We start from the raw sequence: 13,126 nt of genomic DNA, 5'->3' as shown, positions 1-13,126 counted from the left end.
TGTAAGTGGTTTTAGGGATTAGCGACGAGCTAAGTGCATGAAAGCTAAACAATGATTGCACTTCTCATACCGTGGGAATACATATCCGAATACGTGACTATACTGTAGGTAAACAGATTAGACGTCCTGAGAGATCTACCCCTTATAAGGCGGTACGTAGGCGATCTCATGTCATTCTGGATTGAACAGTGGCAATACGTGTATCTCCATAATCATCAATAAATGCTGTGAAACGACTGTTGGCCTTTTACTTGGATCCTCCACCCACCCCTACGTAACAATAGTATATATATATATATATATATAGTAAATATATATAGTAAATAGTAACATATATATTAAGTGAGGGTTCTGTTAGATGTATAGATATATGTTCATATGTAGATAGTTCCACGTTGCGGTGTCGGGTTTCATGATAGTGTTAAATTGAGCGAAACTCGTGATGAAGGGACCGTACCGTGAAAGGTCCTTTGGATGATGTCCATACTAATTACCGGCCACCCCGAATTCTGACCCTAGAAGTGACACATGGGACAATTTGCACAGATCGCTCCATCGCAATTTACGCGAATAAGCCTAATGCTTTGGTACGCTCGACTTAATTCAACAAATTTATACGGCCACCTATATCAATATAATATATATATATATATATATATATATATATATATATATATATATATATATATATATATATATATATATATATATATATATATATATATATATATATATATATATATATATTGAAAATATATGAAATTAAATTGGGTGGTGTTGAATTGATAAGATTTTTTTACTTCGCTTGGAATTGTCAATTTAATGGAAACAAAGGGCCGATTGATCGAGCTCCAAGCGCCATTTTGAATGGCTCAAAGGGAACGCAGTCGATTGCAACTGAAAGCGGTCCAATAATTGTAATTGAGTCTGTCCGCAGCATAGTCCCGGTGGTCCAGAGTTGGGCGAGATTAATTAGATTCGAAACAACTGGTTACTGATTGACGAGACTAGCCTTCGTTAAATTTATCGTTCATGAAAATTCAACAGCGAATTTTTCCTCTGCAAAAATACATATAGTACTTACATCATACATACATACATACATCATACGTACCATACTTAAAAATATAATACGTATGTACCTACAGGATATTTTGATTAAGTTTTTCAAATATGCTACGCAATAATATAAATTGCATTATGTTTGTATACGCTAACTTTAAAAGCAGCCAAACTCAATTATGAGTCGTCCTTTTTGTGAAATGTTTTTTTTTGTTTGAATTGTGAAGAACGGAGTCAAAATTTAATACCAAACTTTACCTTAATATCAGAGATAAAAGAAAACTCGGTTGGATGTTAATTTCCCGAAAGTAGCATTAAAGCGAGTTCTTCCTTACCCGGAAAACTTTTGTCATTTGATGGTCGAGACGCATTTTTGAGGCGATAATTTACATTTTAATTCGCAAACGTTATTCAGTGACTAAATATATATATATATATATATATATATATATATATATATATATATATATATATATATATATATATATATATATATACATATATATATATATATATATATATATATATATATATATATACATATATATATATATATATATATATATATATATATATATATATATATATATATATATATATATATATATATATATATATATATGTATATATATATATATATATATATATATATATATATATATATATATATATATATATATATATATATATATATACTCCGTTAAAGACGTTAGTGTTTTAAGTAAAGTAGATATAGGTAGCGATCACAGATTAGTCCGTGCTAAGATGGCCATTAATATAAATTGCGAACGTAGGAAATTAATAAAAGGATGCAGTAACTCTCCAGATTTCGCTCAACTAAGGTCTAGGAAAAAGGAATTCGAACTCGAACTTGGAAATCGATACGGGAAATTAAACCCAGAAGCAGACATCGAGGAATTGAACACTGTAATTAGTTCGGTTCTAACCTCAACAGGTAAGAAATTAGGTGGATTCAGGAAACAGATTAAATTAAGCAAAATTTCAGCGGAAACAAAAAACCTAATTAAGCATAAAAGGAATTTAGATAGGGATAATAATAAGCAAGAATACAATCTAGTAAATAAGGAAATTAAAAAGAGAATAGTCAGGGATGTCAGGGATTTTAACAGCAAGCTAATAGAAAATACCATTAAGAATAACCGTAGCCTGAAAAAGTGCAAACAGGATCTTTTCTTAGGCAAAAAACAAATGATCGCAATCAGATCAGAGAGCGGAGTAATAATTAGGAATAGAGAAGAAATCATAGACAGAGTTTACACGTTCTATGCAAAACTATACGAGAACGACAACGGCCAATTCCCCGCTCTGGAATCGACACACGGCCAAAGGGTTCCTGCAGTATTGCCTAGCGAAGTAGAGGCCGCGCTAAAAACTGCAAAGAACGGTAAAACCCCGGGGGAAGATAATATTCCCATTGACTTACTAAAATGTGGCGGCCCCCCCCTAATTAATATCTTAGCTAGGCTTTTCAGCAAATGCATCCAGAACCAAGCTATACCAGAAGGATGGAATAACGCAACTATCATTCTAATACACAAAAAAGGCGACAAAAGCGATATCAAGAACTACCGACCCATTAGTCTACTTTCAGCGGTCTACAAGCTCTTCACGAAGGTTATTACAGAAAGGCTGAAGAATATCCTCGACGAGAACCAAACTATAGAGCAGGCAGGGTTTAGGGCAAATTTAAGCACAATGGACCACCTCCAAGTAGTTGGCGAACTAATCGAGCGCGCCAACGAATATCAACGGCCATTGTGCCTAGGTTTCGTCGATTATGAGAAAGCCTTCGATACAGTTAGTCATAATGCAGTACTTAACGCTCTAAAAACACAGGGAGTGCCGGAACCCTATGTGGGACTGTTAGCTGCAATATATAAGAATGCCACAGCTTCGGTTAAAATTTTTTCAGGTACAGATAGATTTAGCATAGGAAAAGGAGTAAGACAAGGAGATACAATCTCGCCCAAGTTATTCAATGCGGTGCTTGAGGGAGTTTTCAGGAAATTGGATTGGGATACAGCCGGAGTAAGCATCAATGGTCGCTTTTTGAGTCACCTTCGGTTCGCAGACGATATAGTTCTAGTAGCTCGTGATTCAGCTGACCTACTTATCAGACTAACACAGCTGGACAGGGAAAGTAGAAAAGTAGGATTAAAAATTAACGTAGATAAGACTAAACTAATGTTCAATAGTTATTGCATGCCTGATAGCATCCCCTTAGATGATAAACCAGTAGAAGTAGTAAATAATTATTTATATTTAGGTCAAATAATTGACATGTCTGGTAGTAAAAATGAAGAGATAAAGAGACGTATGAAATTAGGGTGGAGTGCATTTGGACGGATGAATGCTGTTTTTAAATCAAAAATGCCACTCTGCCTGAAGAAAAGGATCTTTGATCAATGCGTTTTGCCAGTGATGACGTATGGATGTGAAACTTGGACACTGAACGCCAAGATGCTAAATAAAATCCAATGCACTCAAAGAAGTATGGAACGCTGTATGCTTGGCATAACGAGGAAAGACAGAAAGCGGAACACGTGGGTGAGAAATATGACAAGGGTAGTGGACATAGTGGATAGAGTGAAGAGATTGAAATGGCAATGGGCGGGTCACGTAGCTAGGAGGATGGACGAAAGGTGGACAAAAGAAGTGCTTGAATGGTACCCGAGAGAAGGCAAAAGAGTAAAAGGAAGACCGCAAGGAAGATGGGTGAACGAAATTAGGAAAATGTGCGGAATGAGATGGATGAGTGTTGCGCAAAACAGAGACGAGTGGAAGCGTGTTGGAGAGGCCTTCATCCAGCAGTGGATGGCGAATGGCTGTAAATGATGATGATGATGATATATATATATGTATTTATTTCTATAATAATCATAATAACAATATTCAGACGGATAAATGATAATATTAACGTATTACATATATAGATTACAGTCAAATATTTTAAAATTTTTGAATAATGAAAATATGAGCCGTTATAATTGAAAGTGGCATAATTCCTCTTTTCTTCATTGCGAAAAATATCTCGCAAAACATTAAATATAATTTTTCTCGTTTAAAAATATTTAAAAATACTTGTGGGATTACTTATTCTGCTATTCCAAGATACTGGACATATCGAATTAAAAGAAGTGATGATAACAAGTTAAACAGAAATAGTGATCTTGGAACTGAAATTTGGACTTATACTTAATATAATGGCTCATATATTGATCGAAATTTAAATAAATGAAAATATATGTTTGAGAATTCTTTTGTTCGAATTCAATTTGAACTAAAATGGAGTTTACTTTTTTATTTAAAACTTAGATAAACGAATTTTATTCTTATTAATATATGTATGTCTATAGTGTGTGCATATATGGATTTTTTTATACCCTCACTCAAAGGCATCGAATCTACTGAATACGGAAATGGGATTTTATATCGGCGTGCGTGAATATGAAAGGACATTTTTTTCTGTTTATCCCACACGTTTTATCCTTATGAACCAGACTAGGGGTTATATTGTGACGATTCGTCCGGGGTGACCCTCTTCAAAATTGAAAATGATAAATCCTCCAAAGAGCGGGCGCTAAACTTTTGAGCTTCAATTTCGTCCACCCCGAACGTTTCGCGTCTCAAATTCGACACGAACAATTGTCAAAGGATTCGCCATGAATGCGAAGTTCGTTGCGAAAAAAATTCAATAGAAAAAATACGCTTTTTGCCTCGTGGGTCGTTTTCCACCATAGCACGCGCCGTTTGTTGTCGTTACGTTTCGACCGTTACGTTTTGGGGATGGTTAGAGGAGGGATCGTAACACGTATCCGCCGGACGTAACACGTATTTCCTCCCCCATCCCACTCTCATCCCGTAAACGCGAAGAGCCCACAAATGTGTACCCCGGAAAAAGGTCGTTCGAACAACAACGGAAAATGTGCAAAGTTTAATAAGCCGGAGCAAGCTTAGCCTCACGTTTCCGTTTCCCTTCTCTTTGCGTGTCCTGAAAATAATTCCGGTTGAAAATCTTGAAGATTTGCTCTGCAGTGACAAAATTGCAGGCTTGTGGAAATAAAACGCTGTGGTATATTATTATGGTTTCCAAGAAAATATTCGTACATATGTATGTATGTACCTACATGCATACATATGTATGTATATTTTCTTGGTTCCTTGTAAGAAGAATTCAATCTGCAAAATAGCCGAATTCTGATTATTTGGAATACAAAAAAATGTTAAGTTTCGTTTCAAATTATTTTAGAATAAGTTGCTTTTTACAGATTAGGTCGAGGAGAAGGATATACTAGTATAGATATTATACTTGAAGGAGTATTCAGGAACTTGAAATGGGACACAATAGGAGTAAGCATCAACGGTCACTTCTTGAGTCATCTTCGGTTCGCAGACGGCATATGTAGTTTTAATAGCTCGTGATCCAGTTTACTTAACAGACTAACACAGCTGGACAACGAAAGTAGGATAGTAGGATTAAAAATGAACGTATATAAGACCAAACTAGTGTTCAATAGCTATTGCATGCCTGATAGCATTTTAATAGATGATTAATAAAGAGCGGACCAACTTTGCGCCGTTCATTGTTCATTGTTCCCCGTGCTTTGTTAATTTTTTATGGTGAACCTTTTTTATGCTCTCTAGCATTGTAGTTTGCCCTGTTTCCTGGAAAATAGTAAGAAAACGCCCTGTTTCCTGGAAAAAGCACGCTTCCGGTCCTACCTCTAATGATAAAATAGTAGAAGTATTCAATAGTTATTTATATTTAGTAGAAATAATATACATTTCCGATAGAAATGAAGAAGAAATAAAGAGTCGTATGAAATTACGATGGACTGCATTTGGACGAATGAATGCGGTTTTTAAATAAAAAAATGCCACTTTGCCTGAAGAAAAAGATCTTCATTCAATATGTTTTACCGGGGTCTACGTGGCTTGACAGAATGTTAAATTACAGAAAACGCAAATATCGGAAGGCAAAGATCGAAAATCGAAAGATCTTAAGTCAAAAGATCAAAAAAAATGGTGCATGGTAAACGGTACATACTCACTTAATTTGCGCGAGCAGGATACAACAGGAACAAAAGGAACATGCTTTTCCTCCCGTATTCTGCGCGCGCACATTAACACGGGAGGAAAAGCATGTTCCTCTTGGGGGGCCGCAATTATCTCAACGAAGAGCCCATCGTTGGCCCATATATTGTACAAAAATATCTATTATGCATCTAAAAATGTAATATGTAATACTATTCAATTACATATAAATATATGGGCGTTAATCAAAATCCGATAAATTATAAGTGGTCGGGTTTTTATTTGTTCACGCTTTTTCGCATAGCCAATAACAAAAATAGTGCCATTTAATTGGCTACTAGGTAGCCAATCATGATTGAAACTTTACTTCCGCATTTAAAATACAATATATTGATTGGTCACACTCAAATGACCTTCATCAGAGAAGTCAATTATACATAAATCATCGTACAAAGTGAGTGTATCTACGTATGTATGTATGTTATGTAAGATTAATTGAATGCAGTTTTGAATTTTAGATGTAGCATGTATGTACATGTTAAAGTGAAATTATTATTTCACTGACGTTTCAGTGAAATTATAACCAATTACATTTTCACTGGGTATAGTTCAGTGAAATCATATCCAATTACATTTTCACTGGCCCCTATTAACGAAATTATAATTTTTGACAATTGGATGATAGTGCGTCGCCGACACGAATTGCGTCACCCCACGTCATAACCCCGCTCCTCTCCATCCCCACTCCGATGCTGAAATCACGCTCACACGCCCTCTTCGCAACCACACTCCTGTCTATTCCCACTCTCCTCATGGTCCACTCTCTGTTTCGATTTATTTTTTTGATATCGCATGTGTGGGACTGGATGCGGAAGCAAACACATCATAATATCTTAGCAGCTAACACTTATTTATTTAAGGTTAGGTTAGGGTTGGTTTTATTTATTTAAGTTGAGGTTGTTAGGGTTGGTAGTATGTTGTAATTCGAATTAGTACGTTATATCTGTACTCACTGCTTGAGTCAACCAAATTATAATTTCACTGACAATACATAACAGTTTCACTGCAATATATATGTACATGACGTGTGTATGTATACATCTTCTCTTTTTCCCCTCAATGAATGCAAAGCGGTGAATGTGCAAGAAAGGAAAGCTTTCAAATTAATGCACCGTACAATCCTTGGAGGGCTTTTACAGGTGAGAGATGTTTTCAGATTTTAGATTTTCATCTTCTTGATGAGAAATATGCATCTGTTGTACCGAAAGTTCATTTTTTTAGGGGAGTACTTATATATGTATGTACATAAAAAGGGGCTAGCACGTAGGTAGGTATAACGATTCAATCGGCATAAAACAGGTTGATGAATTTAAATCAGTATGCTAAAATTAAGCTGTAATTAATATACTGTATAATCAGAAATGTTGTTTACATATTATTTATCGCATTCGTACAATACAAAATAGTATAATATATGCAAAGAAAAAATCCCTGAATGCTTTTTGGGGTTCCCCAGTCACTCCCACTGACAAATACTAAACAGTTGCAAATGAACTTGAAGCCTCGAATTATATTTTACATTCACGACGTCCGGATAATGGAATCAAAGCCGAAGACAGCGACGAATCGGGACGGTATAATGCCCTATAAATCAGACGTAGCCAACAAAAGCCCTAGAATGGGGACGCAACTTATTATTATGTCGTCTTGTTGGGTGACTATCGCCCTCTTTTCACGTTTGTAGTAAGAAAGGCTTTTATGACTAGTTTGATTTATAATTCACTATGAATTGAATGTCCAAGTACCTCACAAGCCATGATTTTTCGATGTGACGTTTGTCTTAAAAGCGTTTCTACTTATGTATGTATATGTTATACGTACTTATCGGGTCTACGTGACGAGACAGAATGTTAAATTACAGAAAACACAAATATCGGAAAGCAAAGATCGAAAATCGAAAGATCTTATACATACTCACGTACATACTCACTTAATTTGCGCGAGCAGGATACAACAGGAACAAGAGGAACATTTTTTTCCTCCCGTATTCTGCGCGCGCACATTAACACGGGAGGAAAAGCCTGTTCCTCTTGTTCCTGCTGTATCCTGCTCGCGAAAATTAAGTGAGTATGTACCGTTTACCATGCACCATTTTATTTTGATCTCTCGACTTAAGATTTTTCGATTTTCGATCTTTGCCTTCCGATATTTGCGTTTTCTGTAATTTTACATTCTTTCTCGTCACGGAGACCGGTACTTATCGGTAGACCGGTATCATATGTATAATATGAAGTTTTGTTTTTTTTAAACATTAATATTATACTAGAGAGCCGGCTCTGGAAAATTTATAATACTTGCTAAATGGATGAGTGAGCCATTCGTTGGCAACACCCTTCTAAAATATTCTTTTTAATTCCATACCCCTCTTTTGAATTTGAACCCTCGAATAAAATTAAGCAGAAAGTTGAATAGTAAACAAAATCCTTTGGCGATCGAGTTCCGGTATTAATCAGCTGCAAAATGTTTATTTATAGCTACATACTATACATACATATGTGTGTATGTACATGCGTATATACATATGTGTTTATTTGTAGTTAATATTAATACATTTTAAAAAGTACATTTGTATAGCAAGAATAGTTCATTTTCGCAACCATTTTTAAAGATAGATTAATTATGTAGAATTGTCACGGAGAATGATTTAATTATATCTGGATATGTATGTACATATGTATACTTGTCACTATATTTAACAAGTATACAAGTACGGGACCGGATAATTGAAAAACACGGATAATCCGAACTATCAATTTCTGATATAATTTCTATAGTCAAATCAAGCATCACTCATGCATTAAAAACTCGTAACATTTGAATATCGATTAAACCACTCCTTGATGTTTACCCAATCTAATATATTGAAATCATTTTTAATTTTCCATTAATCTGCATATTTCAAATATATCACTTGCCTCGATCTCTTCACGATCCGATAAATCTGTTTCCACTTTAGTACGAATCTTTCTCTTTGATGGAACCAATGTTATTGGTTTTACTATCGACCAAGATTTTGCTATTCCGTGTATAGCATCCAATACACTAATATTTTCTCATAAATTGATCAATTCATCATCCTCCTCATCATCCTCCTCACCACGGTGAAGCCGTGTTATTGATTGGAACATGGGTTGAATTAGACTTGCAAAATTTGGCCATCATAAGACCATCGTTTGTATATTTTGATATATGTAGTTGCATTCGGATGAGAAGTAACATTATCTATTAATTAAAAATATTGATTTCTGTCGCACCGTTTACTTTTTGAAAAATCTTTCACTTCAGGAACCCATTTAGTCTTTACCCCATCTAAGAAGATTTCTCATTTTTTTTTAATTTCAGCCCTCAGATCTAGGTTCTTTTGGTTTTAGATTTAACAAAGTTTCATTTTATGAGTTCCTGATGCATTTCCACAACACATGACGGAAAACAATTCTAATATAAGCCTGTCTCATCTGCATTATACATATATACATTTGAACGGATTGCGAATTTTCTAATTACAAAATATTCTTGAAATTTGATGCACAGTTTATCAGCGGTTTCAACACAACCACTGGGACGTTCTCCTTGTATTGTATGTAAGTTCCCGAATACCATATCGTTGCTTAAATCTGGCCAGTCATCCAGATGCAACGCAAAAAGTAATTTAACAAATAATTGAACATATGTACGTGACGAGCAAACGAAAAAAAAACCCACTTATCAACCAATGCTCCAATATACGCACTTGCTATTTGCGTTTGTTTCATGTTGCAAGAGACGTGTACTCGCATTCAAAAATAATGAAATTTAAGAAGAAAAAAAATATTGAAAGTACGGATAATCGAGGGTATACTGATACATATACAATATTTTTTTATATTATACATATTACAATATGAAAATTACCTAAAGAAAATCCAGAGCCAACGACCATACCACGTTGAATACACCGGTTCTCGTCCGATCACCGAAGTTAAGCAACATTGGGCGCGGTCAGTACTTGGATGGGTGACCGCTTGGGAACACCGCGTGCCGTTGGCCCTCCTTTTTTTAAGTTAATTTTTTTGCACATTTTTATTTGTGTATTGTTACTTAATTTTTAAAAATCAATTTATTGCCTTTGGAATTAATAGTAATTTTACTAGCTGAATCCGGCATGCGTTGCAATGCCACAATAACGCATGTAATTCCCGTTCCTGTTCCCATTTGTCGGAAAACGCAGGTGGCGAACACATATAACGTCTCTTCAAAGCCGTGTCGTCATAAACCAACTGGTAACGTGGTTAACAACGAACACATTTCCTTGACTACACAATGGCGATTCAAAGTTACGTGTCGGTAAAATCGTAATTACGAATATTATTATTAAGAGGTTTTTTCTTCACAGTAAGCTTCCCGGACATGCATACAACAAATCCTGAAAGTTCCATCGTAATGGGTTGAGTAGTTTAGGAGCCTATACGAGACAGACAGACAAACAGACATTAATTTTTACATACCTCTTCTTACTTCGCCTTACGATTACCATTCAGTAAAAAAAAAAAAAATATATATGTAAAATATATATATATATATATATATATATATATATATATATATATATATATATATATATATATATATATATATATATATATATGTAGAGTTCGAGATATAGGGAGGATTGCAGGAGAGATAATCAAAGGCGATCTTAAGTCAATCAATGCACGTTTATTACAATATAACGTACATCCAGTATACAGCCCGGCCATGCCGGCAGCGGCCGACCCGCGACCCCACTCCACTACTGTCAACCGGTCTCTGGGGTACAAACTGTTAACAATATAACACTCATGTGTACCACTGCCTGTACACCACACCTCAACATTACTCATTACATAATTCACTCACACACATAAAATCCCACATATGTATAGATTATTATGTAAAAAAAATTTCAAACAGGGACCCGAACTGCTTTTTTCGTTCCGGTTATCGCTTCAGTCCGGTTTTCGGTTTTCAGTTTTAGGTTTTCAATTCTCTTGTATTTGAATATTAGCAAGTTAATGTAAATACAGTCACACCGTGTATACCTTTCTTTATACGGCTTTTCGCTATTACCTATTGTGATCATATATGTACATATGTAAGTACATAATTAAAATATCAAAGGAGAATATTTCCTAGCATGTACAGCTTGCTGCTGGTGCACTGCGGAATAGAGGGCGAATTCTGATATATCTAAAATGCAGACAAAATACATTTTTTTTTATTTATATTTATTTGACTTTCTCTAGGCTTACCAACTTTTTATCGGCCCCTGCTTTAAGGAACAAAAGTGCGACAAAACTTTAGAAATAATCTAGTAGTTTTTTATTCTAGAAGTATAGGTGTATTTATTTTTTAAGTTTCAATTTTGATTGAATCCAAATCCCGTAAAAATCACTCAACGTCATTTGCTCGCTTTCCAATTTCGTCGTGGATTATTTTAATGGCCATTAATGCCTCAACGATGACATTAATTTCGATCCATTTAAATATGTATGTTCTAGGAAATTGTTTTTGAAAAAAAATCTTATCATTTCCTCATTACATTTTTATGTAATGAGCAAATGACGTTGAGTGATATTTACGGGATTTGGATTCAATCAAAATTGAAACTACAAAACTTAATAAAAAATAGATACATCCATGCCTCTAGAATAAAACACTACTAGATTATTTCTAAAGTGCTTAAAGAGTTTAACATGTCGAATGTACTATTCCATCTAGTAATATGTAGTCTATTGCATTTTCGTTAAATTTCATTGTGAGACAAGGGATTGTAAACTTTTTAACCAAGTCACGAGCTTCACATATAATTGTATTTAAATCGGAATCGTTAATAGAATCTTTGATTGCCAATTGTAAAGTATTTGCCACACATTTCTTCCGATGAGATGAGGAAAAGAACAGCTTTCAATGGAAGGAATCAGGTCCATTATCTGTTGTAACAGAGTAGATTTGTTTGATATCGATATTATATTTTTCTAAAATTTTCAAAAAAATATTATTAATATACATTCCTGTATGTTTGTCCATCAATTCTATCATCCACAAAGTGTATACAGACCCACGACAGGAAGTTCTTACCACTAGCGTAAAACTCGTTTTTTGTCGATGTTGTTAAATTTTAGAACAGGAAATGAAACAAAACTGTTTATTATACACGCATAATATATTCATCAATAATATTTACAAAAAAAACTGTAATTAACTTAATATTAAGTTGTCCCTCCCCTGTTTGTTATAACTAGTCACCGGACCCAGAAGGTGCCGCGTATTGTTCAAAGGTTGTAAATGCATTGTTAAAGGTTTGCCGAACCTTTTTTACAAATGATTTACAGCAATGGAACAATGGATAGCACTGTGACTATCCTACCTCTAGTTATAACAGCCCGAATTGATCTCTATGCATGACTGTATTGTTTTTTTTATTTTTGAATTATTTTTCCATGTATCTATTATTTTTTCTTTTAAATTATCTAACGTAGTATTAGGGCTGTTATTAAAAATACTTTTTAATACCCCCAACAATTTTCAATCGGATTTAAATCCGGTGAATTACCTGGCCATAACAAAATTCGAATATTTTTTGTGGTCAGGTACTTATTAATTGTTTTGGCCGTGTGACATCTTGCATAAAAATGTAATTATGTGCATCCATCCCCTCTGATTCAAAATAAGGCAAAAATACTTTCAAAAATATTTTTTTGTATTGATCCTGCACCAATGTACGGGTCCAGCCCCTTATGGGTCCAGCCCCTTTTCCGCTAATAACGGACCACACCATACAGATGCATTATATTTTGTTGTTTGAATGGTGCATTCGTCGCTCAGCTTCTCGGAAGGTCGTCTTCTGATGTATTGGACAACATCTGTCATTGTCCTTAGAATTGTTTCGTCAGAGAAACAAACCTAAAATGTATGAAAAATTAGTACATAG

The 13,126-nt window shown here is 34.7% G+C and overlaps 1 protein-coding gene and 1 non-coding gene across 3 annotated transcripts in view; both read left to right on the top strand.

Moving 5' to 3' along the window:
* The window catches only part of LOC143911721 (uncharacterized), a 42,666-nt gene that overhangs the window by 24,983 nt on the left and 4,557 nt on the right, over positions 1-13,126 (top strand). Inside the window, exon 1 of one of the 2 annotated variants that reach the window (XM_077430743.1) lies at positions 10,896-10,967. The exons of the other annotated variant lie outside the window; for it this stretch is intronic. The gene's annotated coding sequence lies outside the window, so the exon portion shown is untranslated. Of the gene's footprint in view, positions 1-10,895; positions 10,968-13,126 lie in introns of those variants that run through there. 2 annotated transcript variants of the gene reach the window in all.
* Positions 10,085-10,203, top strand: LOC143920507 (5S ribosomal RNA). Its single transcript, XR_013261349.1, has one exon. It is a non-coding gene; the product is annotated as a 5S ribosomal RNA (ribosomal RNA).

Source organism: Arctopsyche grandis, chromosome 1, assembly GCF_051622035.1.
Source record: "Arctopsyche grandis isolate Sample6627 chromosome 1, ASM5162203v2, whole genome shotgun sequence".
Taxonomy (NCBI): Eukaryota; Metazoa; Arthropoda; class Insecta; order Trichoptera; family Hydropsychidae; genus Arctopsyche; species Arctopsyche grandis.
The sequence above is the reverse complement of the archived record's forward strand: the minus strand, read 5'-3'. Positions and strand labels throughout refer to the sequence as shown.